The 13,550-nt window shown below is 45.4% G+C and overlaps 1 protein-coding gene across 3 annotated transcripts in view; it reads left to right on the top strand.

Annotated features, from left to right (window-relative positions):
• SLC7A1 (solute carrier family 7 member 1) overlaps positions 1-13,550 on the top strand; it is a 50,960-nt gene that overhangs the window by 10,158 nt on the left and 27,252 nt on the right. The window lies entirely within an intron of this gene.

The following is a 13,550-nucleotide window of genomic DNA, read 5'->3' as shown; positions in this document are numbered from 1 at the left end:
GTGACAGTCAGTGCGTCAGATTGGTTTGTGTGCTTGTATCTTCTGAAAGCTGGGAGCAGGCCATTAAGAAAAATACAGCAAAATCAGCTCTTCTTTTTCGCGTTACCTAGAGCAGAAACAGAAGGTTTTTCACAAGTTATTTGCAGTATCAATCATGTAGCTGCTAAAAGATAGTGATGATGAATGTATAATATAATTGTCACCACAGGAAAAAATGTGATGTAGTTGAGGACCTGACTAACTTGTCCAGCACCGTTTTAGCAACCCATTGAATAAAGACAGGTGGGTGCTGTGTAGAGAAGTAGTGATCAAAACAGGTATTTAAAAGTCTGTCTTTCAATCGCTACCTGAATTTGGCTGATAAGAGGTTTGAAGCGCAAGGGTGCCGTACTGTTACACATCTGCCCATGCTGACTACAGATGCATTAAGCAGGTCCTTTCTGCCTGTGCAGTCTGCTGGAAGAAAGGAGCAAAATGTTCTGGCACCCACAGCAGGAATGAAGTGTAACACCCAGAAGTCAGCAGCTGAATGATGGATTAATGTGGAGGTGCCACATCTTGGAGGAGAAAAACAATAGGTGTTTGTTGGGATTTTGGAAATGAGAACTTCTGTGGGACTAGAGTGGGAGTTTGGCCTCTAGCATCTTTTAAGTTCAGGAAAGGTACCAACACAAGCAGTACAGTGAAAAGCATAACGGTGAAGTAACTGGAGAAGAGCAGAAGCAAAATGTTTTTATGCTTTGCTCTGGAGGTGCTAGGATCAATGGTTGGTCACTCCTGAAATCCAAAGGTTTGTCCAGGAAACAGTCAGTCTCATTTTTGAGGAATAAGGATGAGAGTAAGGATGAGTCATTGCTCTTGTGAGGCAGGTGGGTTTCTGAATTGCTAAAGCCCCAGATATCACTAGACTTGCATGTCTTGGATCTGTCTTCTGTGAACAGTTAATAGATAAAAATATTAAGGTGTTTTTGCTTCTGCTGGCTCTAGGTTTAGTCTGTTTTCTGTCTTGAGCTGTCTGGTGGAGTTTTCATAGAAGTCTGCTGGAGCCCTGCAGTAGCTGGGGAAGGCAGGTGTCTCTGGAGGGCCATTCCTCCTGTATCTCCTCCAAAGGGATAAATTTATACCTCGAGGTGCCTGTCTTTGCCTGTTGGTTACAGAGGGGAGTGAGATGATACCCCAAGCCCAAATGTCTGCTTTGGAGTTGGCAAAAGCTAGTCAAAATGAATCCTACCCCTCCTGATGTGTTTGGCATGTGAAAAAATACAAGGATGTCCCCCAAGGAAACTTGTGTAAGTGATGAAGCCACGCTGTTGTGCTTTGGCTGCTCCAGATAAAGCATCACAGATGTTAGAGTAGTACTTTTTGAACCTGCTTTTCCCTTCGAAGGAAATACCTGGAGAGCAGAACAGCATGGTGCAGGGCACCATCAAAAGTACAAGGGCAGCTCTTCACTTTTCATGCTGCTGTTCAGACCCTTGGGGGAAAATGCTAATTATCATTTGTTTCGGTTATTTTGCTTTAAAACCATTTTTTTTTTCCAAGTCCCAGTACAGTGGAGCTAAGCAGAGTATTTACAGTCAGTAGCTTGTTTCCTTCCTGCTGTCACTTAAAAGAGCCTAGCAGCAGCAGAGCTTATTATACTTCAAAGTTTCTTGTTCTAGATAAGTGACATGGGGAGAGATGGCACTGTACGTGCTCAGAGATGTATGTTGACATGTATAATGCAACATCTCTCTGGAGACTGTTGTATTTGGGTCTCTCTGTGTACCTTCCCAGCCCTGTAAATATAGTTAAGAGAGATTTCCTTTGATGCCAGAATGATGTAGAAAAATATAGTAAGGTTTTGAAAAGGTATTGGTACACTGGGTGATACCAGTCATTTTTCTCCCAATAAAAAGTGCATATTTACTCCAAACACTGTACTTCTGGTGATGGGGATGCAGTTGTTTTTAAGGATAGCAGTATAACTGCCCTTGACGGGACTATGTGCTGGGCACCTTCACTGACCTCTGTTGCTGGGTTCTGGGTGCAGGTTTTGAGGCAAACCAGGCTTCTGATGAGGGGCAAAGAGGTACAGGTGATAATTCCAATAAAATTAGAAATCAGAGTAAGATTTTAGCCTACAAATTTGACAACTACTAGGCTGATGGGTTTGAGCAAAAAAAAATAAAATGATTTGCCATATACTTTTTATTCATGGGAGTTAATCTCTTCTGTAAGTTGACCTGTGCTTCTGAGGGAGCCAGAACAAATTCTGTTCATGGAGAGATGTGGGTTACGAGGGCTGGCTTTCTGCCGCACAGACAGCAAAATAAACTGTAAGGCTGGCTACAAGGTAATGCCTCCCCTTGTGCAAAACAGGGGGGGCTGAGTCCACGCTGTATTTTGCAGTGGCCTTATGGCTGGGCTGAGGCCAAACCTGCCAACTTTTTGCATTTCTTAAATGCTGATATCTCTGCATTGTCCCTGCTCTCCCTGCTCCTCCAACTGATAGGTTCCCTTAGTGACAGTTCCAAGCTTTCTGCCAAACTCCCTTTTTGGGCTGGCCGGTGTGGAACCTCCACATTGAGGGGGTGTGGGGGTTCCCTCTGCATGGCATTCTCAGCACTGAGACGTGGATGCAGCTTGTGGTCTAGCTCCTGGTTTGGCTGGTGGGTGTCATCTTTGTTTTGTTTTGTGGGGTGGGGTTTTTTTTGGAGTGGGTGGGGGGGTGGACAAGACCCAAACAAACTTTAGCAACTCTTGATTTGATCCCAGGCAGGAGTGAGAAGCCTTTTGGTTGTACTTTGAGAAAGGGTCTGAGATAAATATGAAGCAGGCTGTGCTTGGACATAATTTTTTTAATTTTTTTTTTCTCCTCCCAGCCCCTCCCCATCAGCAGCCTTGCAGCCTTGAACGTTAGGGTTAGATGGTGGCAAAACTCCCCTTAGACAACAGCTTTCCTGTCAGGGAGCTGGGGAGAGCTGAATGGTGAGCTTGTGGCTAAAAAAAGAGTGTTTATCCAAAGCAAACACACTCCACACCTACCTTGCTGTGAAATGTAGTTCTGCATCAGCGTACCTAGTTTCTGATAAGACTGACTTGGGTTGAATATATCGAAGCTGGACTCTGATACCTCTGTGTGAAAACAGGAGTGGCTGGTTACCCCAACGTCAGACTGGTCAAACATCATGCTTGTATCATTTGCCATGCTCTCTACTTATTTTAGGCTTAAATGCCTAAAATGGTTGCAATTTTCAGAGGCATTTTGTAAATCCATCAACACTTAAGAGCTGCAGTCTTTACAGTGACAGCTTGTGGGATTATTTACGCAACACTTCTGAGACTTAATTTTTTTCCAACAGTCAGACTAGTAATCCCATTTTGTATACTTTTTTAGTTGAGTGCTCCTGTCCTTTTGAATAAGAGGTTTTTACTAGCTCTGGTAGTGTAGACTGAAGAACTGCAGAGCTGGGCAGGACTGGGTCAAAAACTGAAGTGAAAGTGGGTGACGTGCAGTGTGAAGTTCTAATAGCAAGCGGGCAAGTGTGTGGGTGAGGCTGCCATGGAAACCACTTGTGGTGCTTGCCAGAAAGACCAGACTCTGCATCGCTGCTGTTCCTAAATACTAGTCCATTTTTAGCTGCCCTCTCTGCTTACAATCGTTGGGAATATTGCAGAGGGCAGCTGCCTGGGAAGTGGAGGAAGGTGTGAAGATGATGCAATGTGAGCAGCTTGTTGCAAGCCTGAAGGCAGCACGGGCAGTGATGCTGGCTGGGCTGGGAGAGCCAAGGTGGGCAGTCGTGGCTGGGTTGGTTTGATCTCAGGTGAGAAGTGTGTGCCCACTGCCTTGCCATGGTGAGGGACGGCCAAAGGCGTGGTGCTTCCTCACAGGCCAGGAGGTGAGTGTCACGTCCATCACTTCTGTGCATGCTGGTTGCACTGCTGGAGGCGGGGGTTATACCCCCCCTCAAATGTGGGGGTGGCAGGTGGCTTTTTATCACCTCCCCTCTCTTTCTTCTTCACACAGCGCCATGCTTTACCTCCTCTGCTCCACCTCTTTGCACCATCCTCAGCTCCCCTTTTGCTGTGGGTGTCTGTCTAGACTACACTGACGTGGACATATCCTGTGGTCCTGGCAGCTGGGCTCCATGGCTGCCCTGCCCAGCCCAATTTCCATCCCAAAATAACAGTCCCTGGTGAGGCATGTGTCATGGACTGGCAGTGGAGGGGGTGTCATTAACCATCAGGGAGTTGAGACGTTGCCATGTTCTGGTTACACTGGAAGCGTAGCCACACCGTTGGTGCTCAGCATCTCCCACTGCCCAGACAGTCTCAGTTAGGGCTTCCTGCTGCGCTCTGCTCCTCGCGCTGTTCCCAGGAAGCTAGCGCATCAGCAGACCCTCCCAGTCATGTGCTGTTAGCTCCTTCGGCACTGAATGACCCTGGGGTAAGTCTGCTGAAAGGGCAGTACTGGCTTGATCAGACGGTAGCATTTGGTTACTGCTTTTAATCCGGTGTGTGTGTGTGTCAGGGCACTGTCTCTCAGGCAAAGGTCTTCCTGAAGAGCTCTCCAGTGGGAATTACTTGTCCACTAGGCAGCTGCCAAGAGCCACCCCTGAAACTGCAGACACACAGCATCTCAGCTGCAGGAGGGTGTGTGGCTGCACACACCAGCTGAAGGGAGTGTGAAGTGCTTGTTTCTGCCTGCGATGATGAACATGTGGGGCTTGGAAGTAGCTTATCCCTTCCCAGCCCTTGAATTATGGCTGGAATGTGGGAATACAGAGTCTAAAAGCGAACACTTTAAAAATGCTCCTTTCACGTTAGGCTTCTCTTTGGCATGGTGTAAATCGTGTTTGCAGAAAGCTTTAATGTTAGGTCTGCACTCATGAAAGTGCTCTCAGAAAGTTCTAAAATATTTTTGAATGCAGCTGGCTTGCTTAATGAGAAATTGACTTCAGTTTCTTCAGAAAAGGGAAGATTTTTGTAATTCTTCTTCTGTGTTGAGCCACTATCCAACAACCATCGGTGCAGGGCTGTCAGGTCTGACTCAGAGGGCTGCATGGGGCAAGCCCTTGCGAATGGACTCCAAATCAGTGGAAAACCTCCTGGATTAATAAAAACATTTTTCTAATTCCTTTCTAATGACTTTATTTTGGTTGTGTAAGTCCAAAGGAGTGATACAGCATATTTTGTTTCATAGAATCCTAGAATGTTATGGGTCAGAAGGGACCTTAAAGCTCGTCTAGTCCAACCCCCCGGCCTTGGACAGGGGTATCTTTCACTAGATGACATTGCTCAAAACCCCATCCAGCCTGGCCTTGAACACTTAATTTACAGATGCAGTTACGCAAGGATAGCAAAACCTTTCTCAGAAGCTTATAGTCATCTTGATGTAAGGCACAGGGAGCCCTGAGACTTGGGCACGTGCAATTCTGCTCCCCTTCCTTCCTGAAGAAGTGAGTGTCCAGCGCGGGCTGAGCTCTCCCTTGTGTGGGCAATTCCTCCAAAGTTTTCCTCTACAACCGCTCTTCAAACACTTCCACCTCTTGCACAGAAACACTTACTGCTTTCCTGGTAAAGGGTTCCTTTGCTTCGGGTCAGTACCTGTTCTCATAATGGAGGAAGTTTTTAACTGGGACAGCAGCATGGTGATAAGCCATGCACCAGTGCTGGGACTGTGCCTGTTGGAGAAATAACTGATGTACAGATGTGCTGGTCCACAGGGCTGGCCAAACCCTGGTCCATGGTCCGGCATGTTGCTTGGGGGGGATGCTCCAGGCTGCTGGGCAGGGGTGACCAGGGTCTGCTGCTGCCACATGACCCTGCCACCAGCTGGAGCTGCCACTGCTCACCACAAGCTACCTGCTGACCTCCACCTGCTCTCTGCTGCTCAGGCTTGTACCAATATCCACTGGCTTACATGCACTTTGATCTGCCTGTTGTTCACAGCTGAAAATCCCCACTCAGCTGTGCCCTTCCTCCTGGTGAAATGATGGTGTTCAGGGAGTTTTGTCCTTCCTTCTGTCTGGCTCATTGGGTGCATCCTACATCTGTGCAGGATGGCAGCTGTTGTTCTGCATGAAGGTTGGGGCTCTTATTTGTTGTTTGTTTTCCCAATACTGTTTTAATAATAAAAAACTTCTGTCTTGGTCTGATTTGCTTCCTTATCACTTAAGGGATGTTTCCCACATTTTTTCCAAGGACTGCTGTCCAATGACCATGACTGGAACTTGCTAAATGGCATGGCCCAGCATTTTGGCTAAGCAAAGCTTTGTCTTTACCTTATCTGGCTTTAGGAAGACAGAAACTCACTTACTAAATAATGTTTACCAGAACACTTACTTTATTTTTTGCTCGATGCCAAGGCTGAGTCCCTGGCAGATTATGGGCTATGTGTTGCTTTGAGTAGATCCCTTGCAGTCTGTTTCAGGCTTTCATTTGGGAAATCTCATTATCAGCGGAGATCCGCTCAGGTTTTATGAAAAATGGAGTTAAATCAAGTGATTTTCTTGCAAAATGTGATCTGAAGCTATGCTGAGGAACTGTTTGAGGAGACTGTACTAGAGCTGGTAGGAGACTTTACAATTAGATCCTTTCTCATCAGAAAATAATGATTCATGTAATGAGAGAGGTGCGATGCCCTTTATCAGCTAGGCAGGAAGAAATCTCCTTAACTTCTTGATTCCTGAGGAGCTGTGGGTGGCAAATTTGATACTGTCCTCCTCCAAAGAGCTGGGTGCTGTTTTGAGGTGCCAGAGGATCCTCACTTTCACTGGATGGTACTTCTCAGGTGGGAATCCATCCTGGAAAGTGGCCCATCGCTCTCTTGTCTCAGCTGCTGTCTGTGGTGGCTTGCCATCTGGTTGGTTGTAGGCACAGCATTGGGTTTGTTTCAGTGATGCTGCTTGCAGAGTGATTCCCCAGGTGGTTATTGTGGTACAGCTACAGGGACGATGCAGGTAGCTTCAGGAGAGGAAGATCTGATTTCATAGTTTAACCCTACCAAAACAAATGTGCTGTCTGACTGCACCTGAGTCTTCACTGCTTCGAGGCATGTGTTATATCCAGTCTGTGTTCTAACAGGTATTTTTCTCTCTTGTTCTTGTAACATTTGGGTGGTGGAGACTCTGATCTTGCATCCTGTTCTAGCCTTGCATTGTGCCTGCAGTTGGAAAGTGGTTGTCGTATCAAATTCCCCACTGCAAATTAAGCCAATTAAGTTGTGTGTTTCTGCAGTAGCCAAAAAGGGGAATTAATGTCTATCCAAATTTCCACGTGTTGTATGGCTTAGTGTGCCATGCTTGGTGTTAATCACAGCTGAAGCTTTGTGGAGAAGAATGGGCACCACTGGACTTCCATTTTGGAGTTTTTCGAAGCTTGAATTCTGCAAGGTTGAAGCATTCCCCTCAGGACTTTCAGAGCAGGAACCTCTCTATTTTGGTCAAAAATCACTACTTGTTTCAAAATGGGTTTTGTGTATCATGACAAATAACCCACATTGAGGCAAAACATTGAAGTTTGCCTGCTTTAAATTTTTGGGGAAGTTGAGACTTCTTGTCTGGATTTGGGGAAAAAGACAGTCTTTTCTATCTCAGGAGTTGTCCTGGGATGAGAGAGAAACTTCTGTTGTTGGTACAGCCAGCAGCTGTGACAGTATGGAAAGCAGTTAAATGAGCTGCAGCACCCTGCCATTCTCCTGAGGCAGTGCTGGAGCACCAGCATCTTCATGTTCAATGGGACTTTGTGTTCCCCACTTAGTAACTGATGGCTGGCAAGTGGGTGGCATGCAGATTAGACAGAGTACCTCACTGCTCCTTTTCCAATGGAAGAAATTCTCCAGGGCTACGAGATGCCTGGAGAAGTGCTGGAGATGCTGCCTTGGAAATGTCCCTTACACTCAGGAGCCTGAGGAACAGAAACCTGCACCATTCCAAGCTGTCTGTGACAGCGGGCTGGTCCCCCAACACTACCTCCCTCATACTTGTTAAAGGCAGAGGAGAGTGCTATAGTCCCCTTCTTATAGGCAGTGCGTCTTCAAGCAGGTGAGTTAGGCTATGTTTTGTATACACTGCACAGCCACGTGTGTGTGCTGTTATCTGTGCTTAGTGTGTAGTTTATATTTAACTGGATGGCTTCCTTATTTTGAGTAGCAAATGCCTTTCTAGTGGCTGATCTTGGTTTTTTAACAACGGAATTGTCATTTCGTATACATATATATATATACACACTGATGTAATTTACATTTCTGTAATGTATATTGAGATATATGCACACTTGTGAAAAATAAAAAATACAAGTATGGCAATCAAGAAGGGAAAACTTTTAACGGCCCATGGACAAGACATTCCTTGTCTGATGCAAATGCTTCACCAGGTCAGTATTCCTTTACGTAACAGTGAAAGCAATGCAAAGAATTACAGTTACTTGGGTGGCTTTTGGCTTGGACTCCTTGCCATTACTGCTGCTATCATGGGATATCTTCCAGCTTTGCGTAATGCTAATGTTTGGTCATGCCTTTATTTTCATCAGCCTTTTTGCTTGTGGCAGGCATCTGCAAATGGTGACCACAGCTTCTGAGTCGGTTCCTGGCACTTGTCCTAGGTGTGTTGTCTCTAAACTGCCTGCCTTGTCCAGCACAGCTGATGGGGGACACTTGCAGCAGCTTTGGGGACACAGCCAGATGCACCTTAGGGTCTGATGCCACGTCTTTTGCTTCTGTTTCAAAAAGTCTTGAGATAAGTGTTTAAATGTCTGTGGGGAATGTTCCACATCTGCTGTAGCCATCTTGTCTCTGCTCTATCACTTGTTGCAAAGTAACATAATAAAACATAGGAGAATTTCCAAGGCAAGATGTTTTGGAAAGACATATCTGACACAATTCCTGCTTTATATTGTGAAGGATCACGTTACACACATCACACCAGGGCTGATGTGCCTTGGTGACTATCGACTTTCCTCGTTGTACTTCTGAATGATACTTCAAAAAGCATTCAGTGTCCTGGCTTGGTCCCGTACAACATATAACCTCTTTGCATTTAGGAGGCTACAGTCAAATCTGACACCCCAAATAAAGCTAATGTCAGTAGTAGGAATTGAGTGTTTCCACCTCTTCTTTTTCTGTGCAGGACTTCTCTGTGAGTGATACCACCTTGAGGATGGAAGTAGCAAACTCGGCCTTTTGGAAAGGGCTCCCAAATGGTTTTGTTACCTTTGTGTTGATCAAAAAGTTAGCATCGTCACTACATACTCGTTCAGGGAGCTGACCTGTGTTTAAACTAGAGATAGAGGGCCAAACCCATTCCACATTGTTTGTCAGACATACCAACGTGGCCTAACTGCTTCTGCAGTGATGGTACAGCTGTATGGGAAATACATTTGTTGAAGACCAAAAAGATACTAAGGAAAATAAGACTGTCCACAGGACATCACCTTGCTGTGACAGAAGGCTACTAATGGTATTGGAGGTTCTCACATGTTTCAAAACGGATATAAGCATATGTGGGACAACGTTGAGCATGGACTTCTGTTTGTGCTTCCTCTGAGGAGATGATTGGGGACTTCGTTGCACATGCAATGGGGCTAGGCTTGGTTTTTCTTCTTTCCTTAGTAGAAAACTCCTTGTTCTGCGTAATTGGCTTTAATTTTATGCTCTTCTGCAAATTGGAGAAGAAAATTCTCAGGAGCAGCAAAGTCTTGAAATAGATAAGGAGTGGTTTTTCAGAAGCTGAAACAAATTGTAATTGTTTAGGAAGTGATAGTACTGCTTGTGTAAAAATGGTGCCCTGTCAGCTTATTTTTACACGTGGTGTTTTATGTTTAGCTGGACAGATGTTTGTTATGGTTTACTTTTTGCTGTTAACCAGATGCAAGATTGCTTATTTTCTTATGGGATTGTTTTGAAGAATGTCCCTTTTTAAAATGTTGTTAATGGGGAAGGAAATCTATTAACCTGATATAATAGGTATGTTAACCATTAGATAAGAGGAGGAAGAATATCTTACTTTATTTGAAAATACAATACAGTCAAGGCACAAAAATTTGGACAGGGAACAAAAGTAACAAACACAAAATGCACTGTAAATAAAAGACAAGGACCAGTAGCAGTGGGTGGAATTTGGCCCCTATTGAAGTCAGTGGGAGCTTTGCCATTGACTTCAGTGGGACAGGATTTCACCCAAGGATGTGGCCCCTGCTCCAGGTCCACCCTGCTAGGTTATCTAGGTGCGTCATTGCTTCCCGCTGCTCTCAAAGCCCTCGGCTCCTGCTGAAACATGAAGGTGCCCAGAGCCTTGGGGTAAAGCCATTTCCTACCCAGGGTCTGAGTGACCAGGGCTTGCAGCTCCCTGAGTCTCATCAGAGAAACCAGAGCTAAAGCAGGAGTGAGAGCTAGGTGTGTGCAGAACAAAGCTGATCTGTGTTCATTCAGATCAAGTTTCCTCAACTTGAAGGTGGTTATATACCATCTGGTAACATTTCAGGAATAATTTATATTGTTTTATGTGATTAGGACTGCATTGTGCCACAGGAATACTGACCGTACATTCAAAAAAAAGCTCATCGTTTCAAGTATGGTTGGCAGTGGGAGTGAGAGGAACCAGCCCAGAACACATTTCCTCACTTCAAAGGCAAGAACGGCTGTTTCAGAAAGCGAGATCACAGCCGGATCCAACTTCTAAGGAGGGAAAAACTATAATCTCCGCCAAAATCACCCTTTGATACAATTGCAAAGATAACAAATTGTATCAGAGGAAAGGTTTTGGGCAGAGGTGTAATGGCCCCCCATACTGCGTCCTGTTAAACCAAAAGATTGTTCTCCCCCCAAAAAAAATCCCACTTGTCTTTTATTGAAGGTCTCTTCGCCAAGCTACAGTGAATATAATTGAAAGTGAAAGGTTGATTTGGTACCTGCTGTTTCAAAAGCAACAAAAACATGTGAGAGATGCTTAGGTTGGTGATCAGTCGTCTGAGAGATGAAGGACAGCGCTGTGTGCGAGGGATGCAGCACATGGCTGCAGTGCAGGTACCATGCCCTGCACACAGCTCCCGGTCTGTTATCTGCGGGTTGTAGGAGATATTTTGTTCACAACAGAGACGCTCAGATTTTCTGATGCTTTTTGAGCAGGATGAAGTTGATATCTTGATCTTGAGGTCAGCCAGAAGAACACTGTCTGCAGCCATTAAACCAGCTGCAGGATGTCAGCCTTAATTTTCAGGTCTGTCATAATTAAATGGCCCATCTTCTAAACAAATTATCCATAAAAGCAGTTCTGCTTTATTTTTGATATCTGTAGTACAGCTGTGAACACCTTTAGATATGCCTGAGGAAGCTTCAGAATGAAATCGTTTTGAAATGTTTGTGGTGAGATACTCTTGAGTGATATATAAGCTTGAAATTAATCACTAGATTTTAATATTTTTTTAACAAATAAATCTTATGCCCCCCCCCCAAAAAAAAAAAAACAAAAACAAACAACCCCCCCCCCCCAAAAAAAAACACACCAAAAAACACAACCTTGCCAGATTTGTGGCTTGATTCTCCATCCTTGCAGGGAGGAGCTGTTTCTCTGCTGGGGATGTTGCCCTTCCTCAGCCCTATTCTTGCCAAAGAAGTGATTTGCCATGCCTTTGTACCAGGTACGCCTTCATTTTCAATGCAGAGATAAAACTCCCATTGGCTTGGGAAGACTGAGTCATGTTTGTTTTGCAAGGCACCAGATTTAGTTAAGATAAATGGCTATGTCGGAAATAAAAGGTCTACCGTTATCGTTATGTAGTACCTTTTTTGAAGCAGAGGCCTTGAGCCAAACCCTGAGAGTCTCGTCATCCGCAGCTCCTTGTGTATCAGTGGTGGTGGAAGGAGGAGGGAGAGTGGCTCTCATCTGTGGGGAGCCTTGGTCCACCTCCACCTGGAGGCACTTTCTAGACAAAGATCGTGTCAGGCTGCACAGCCTGACCTCTGCATTTTGCTTCTGTTCACTGCAGAGCATGTCTTCCTTAGAGCTTTGTGTGGTGTATGGGGACAGTAGGTCACTTACACACTGCAAGCAGACGTACCATTAGTGGCATCTAGCTCTTAGGGTTAGCCCCCTTCCTGTTGTGCGGGCATCGTAGAAACTCCTGTGTTGATGAGTGGGTTCACACCACAAGTCTTTTCCTTCTGCACATTACATGGTCCAACCCTGCAAGACACCCTCCTCCCTCACCTTCATTTTCCACGTAAGAGATACTCGGTACCTTGTAGGATGAAAGCCAGTATGCTCAGCAAGGTTAATGTTAACTTGGAGGTGCAAACCCCGAGAAACACAAAATAACGTGTTAAGTCACTAGGGCTTGGGGAGGCCTGGACATGTAGCCTCAGCCAGGGTGAAATGTCTCGGGAAGATCTCCTGTAAGCTTCTGTGGTGGTCCCCTGTGGTTGGTCCATCTCTACCTCAGGAGTCCATCTGGGCTTGCCCAGGGGCTCTGTGCGAAGGGCAGGTGAGCCCTGCCCACCAGCACTGCATCTCTGCGGACCTCCCTGGCACATCGCTTGGCTTCTTGCTGAGCTGTGCCATCTCTACCACTTTCCACTTTCTGTCTTTATTAATAGCCTTAGCTGGGACTTCCCTGTATTCTTCTGTGTTGCTTCTAACTCCTCTGTTCAGGCCATTGAATGTCTAAACCTTGCCATAAATACTTACAAGAAGTAAACTGTTTTTCACCAATCCTTTGGCAGTTCTTGATGTTTCTGTACTGCAGAATAAACCTGTGTTTGTCCTGAAATCCAGAGTCTGGTTCAGAGTCAAACTTGTCTTGACTTTCACACTAGCTTTGAAAAATGAATCTATTAACACATCTCCTGTGAGTATCTTGCTTATAGTTGGCTGCAGTTTATGGCAGGGGTTTCTTTGTTTTGTTTTGGAGGGCTTTTTTATATCATCTGTAGTGGTTGTTTTTATTTCTTGCTGCGTAGCACTGGGATCCTCCCTGTTTCCTGGAGCTCCAGACTGAATGTAAGCGTTAGCCCCATTGCTGTGGTCTTCATAGGATGCAGGCATCAGTGGGATCTCTGCATCACTCTGGTGGGAATTAAGCAAAGTTAAGGGCTTGTGTTGTCCTAGAAAGCAACGATATGCATAGGGAATGCTCTACTGCCGTGCTTTTCTTGGCACCTTACCCCAGTTCAAAGTTCAGGATTGCCTTGTCCCTGCTTTGGGAAGGTCTGCAGGGGAAAGCAATTAGCTGAAAGCAGTCCTGGCTGGCATGGGTTTGGGTAAGGTTCAAGTGGGAAGGAGACTGTGTGAGTGAACGGACATAGGCATGCACTTAGGTAAAAAGAAGATAGTTTTCCCTCTCTCCGGTGCATTGGGAATTGCCATGGCTCATCAAACAAGGTTTTTGTAAGACTGGCTTGAAACCTGCCTTTTTCCAGCAGTCTTAAATCCATGTCTCGGAAGCATGTTTGAAAGCTGTTGGTAGAGGAGACAATTCCTAACTCAGTGGGACTTGTAAATCCTCAGCCTTGTTCCTGCAGTTGCAATTACTTTCTCGTAGTAGGGTGTTAGTGTAAGAGAAAGGGATTTAAG

This window comes from Falco punctatus (genome assembly GCF_963210335.1).
Source record: "Falco punctatus genome assembly, chromosome: 2".
NCBI classification, from domain to species: domain Eukaryota; kingdom Metazoa; phylum Chordata; class Aves; order Falconiformes; family Falconidae; genus Falco; species Falco punctatus.
This window is presented reverse-complemented; position numbering and strand designations above follow the sequence as displayed.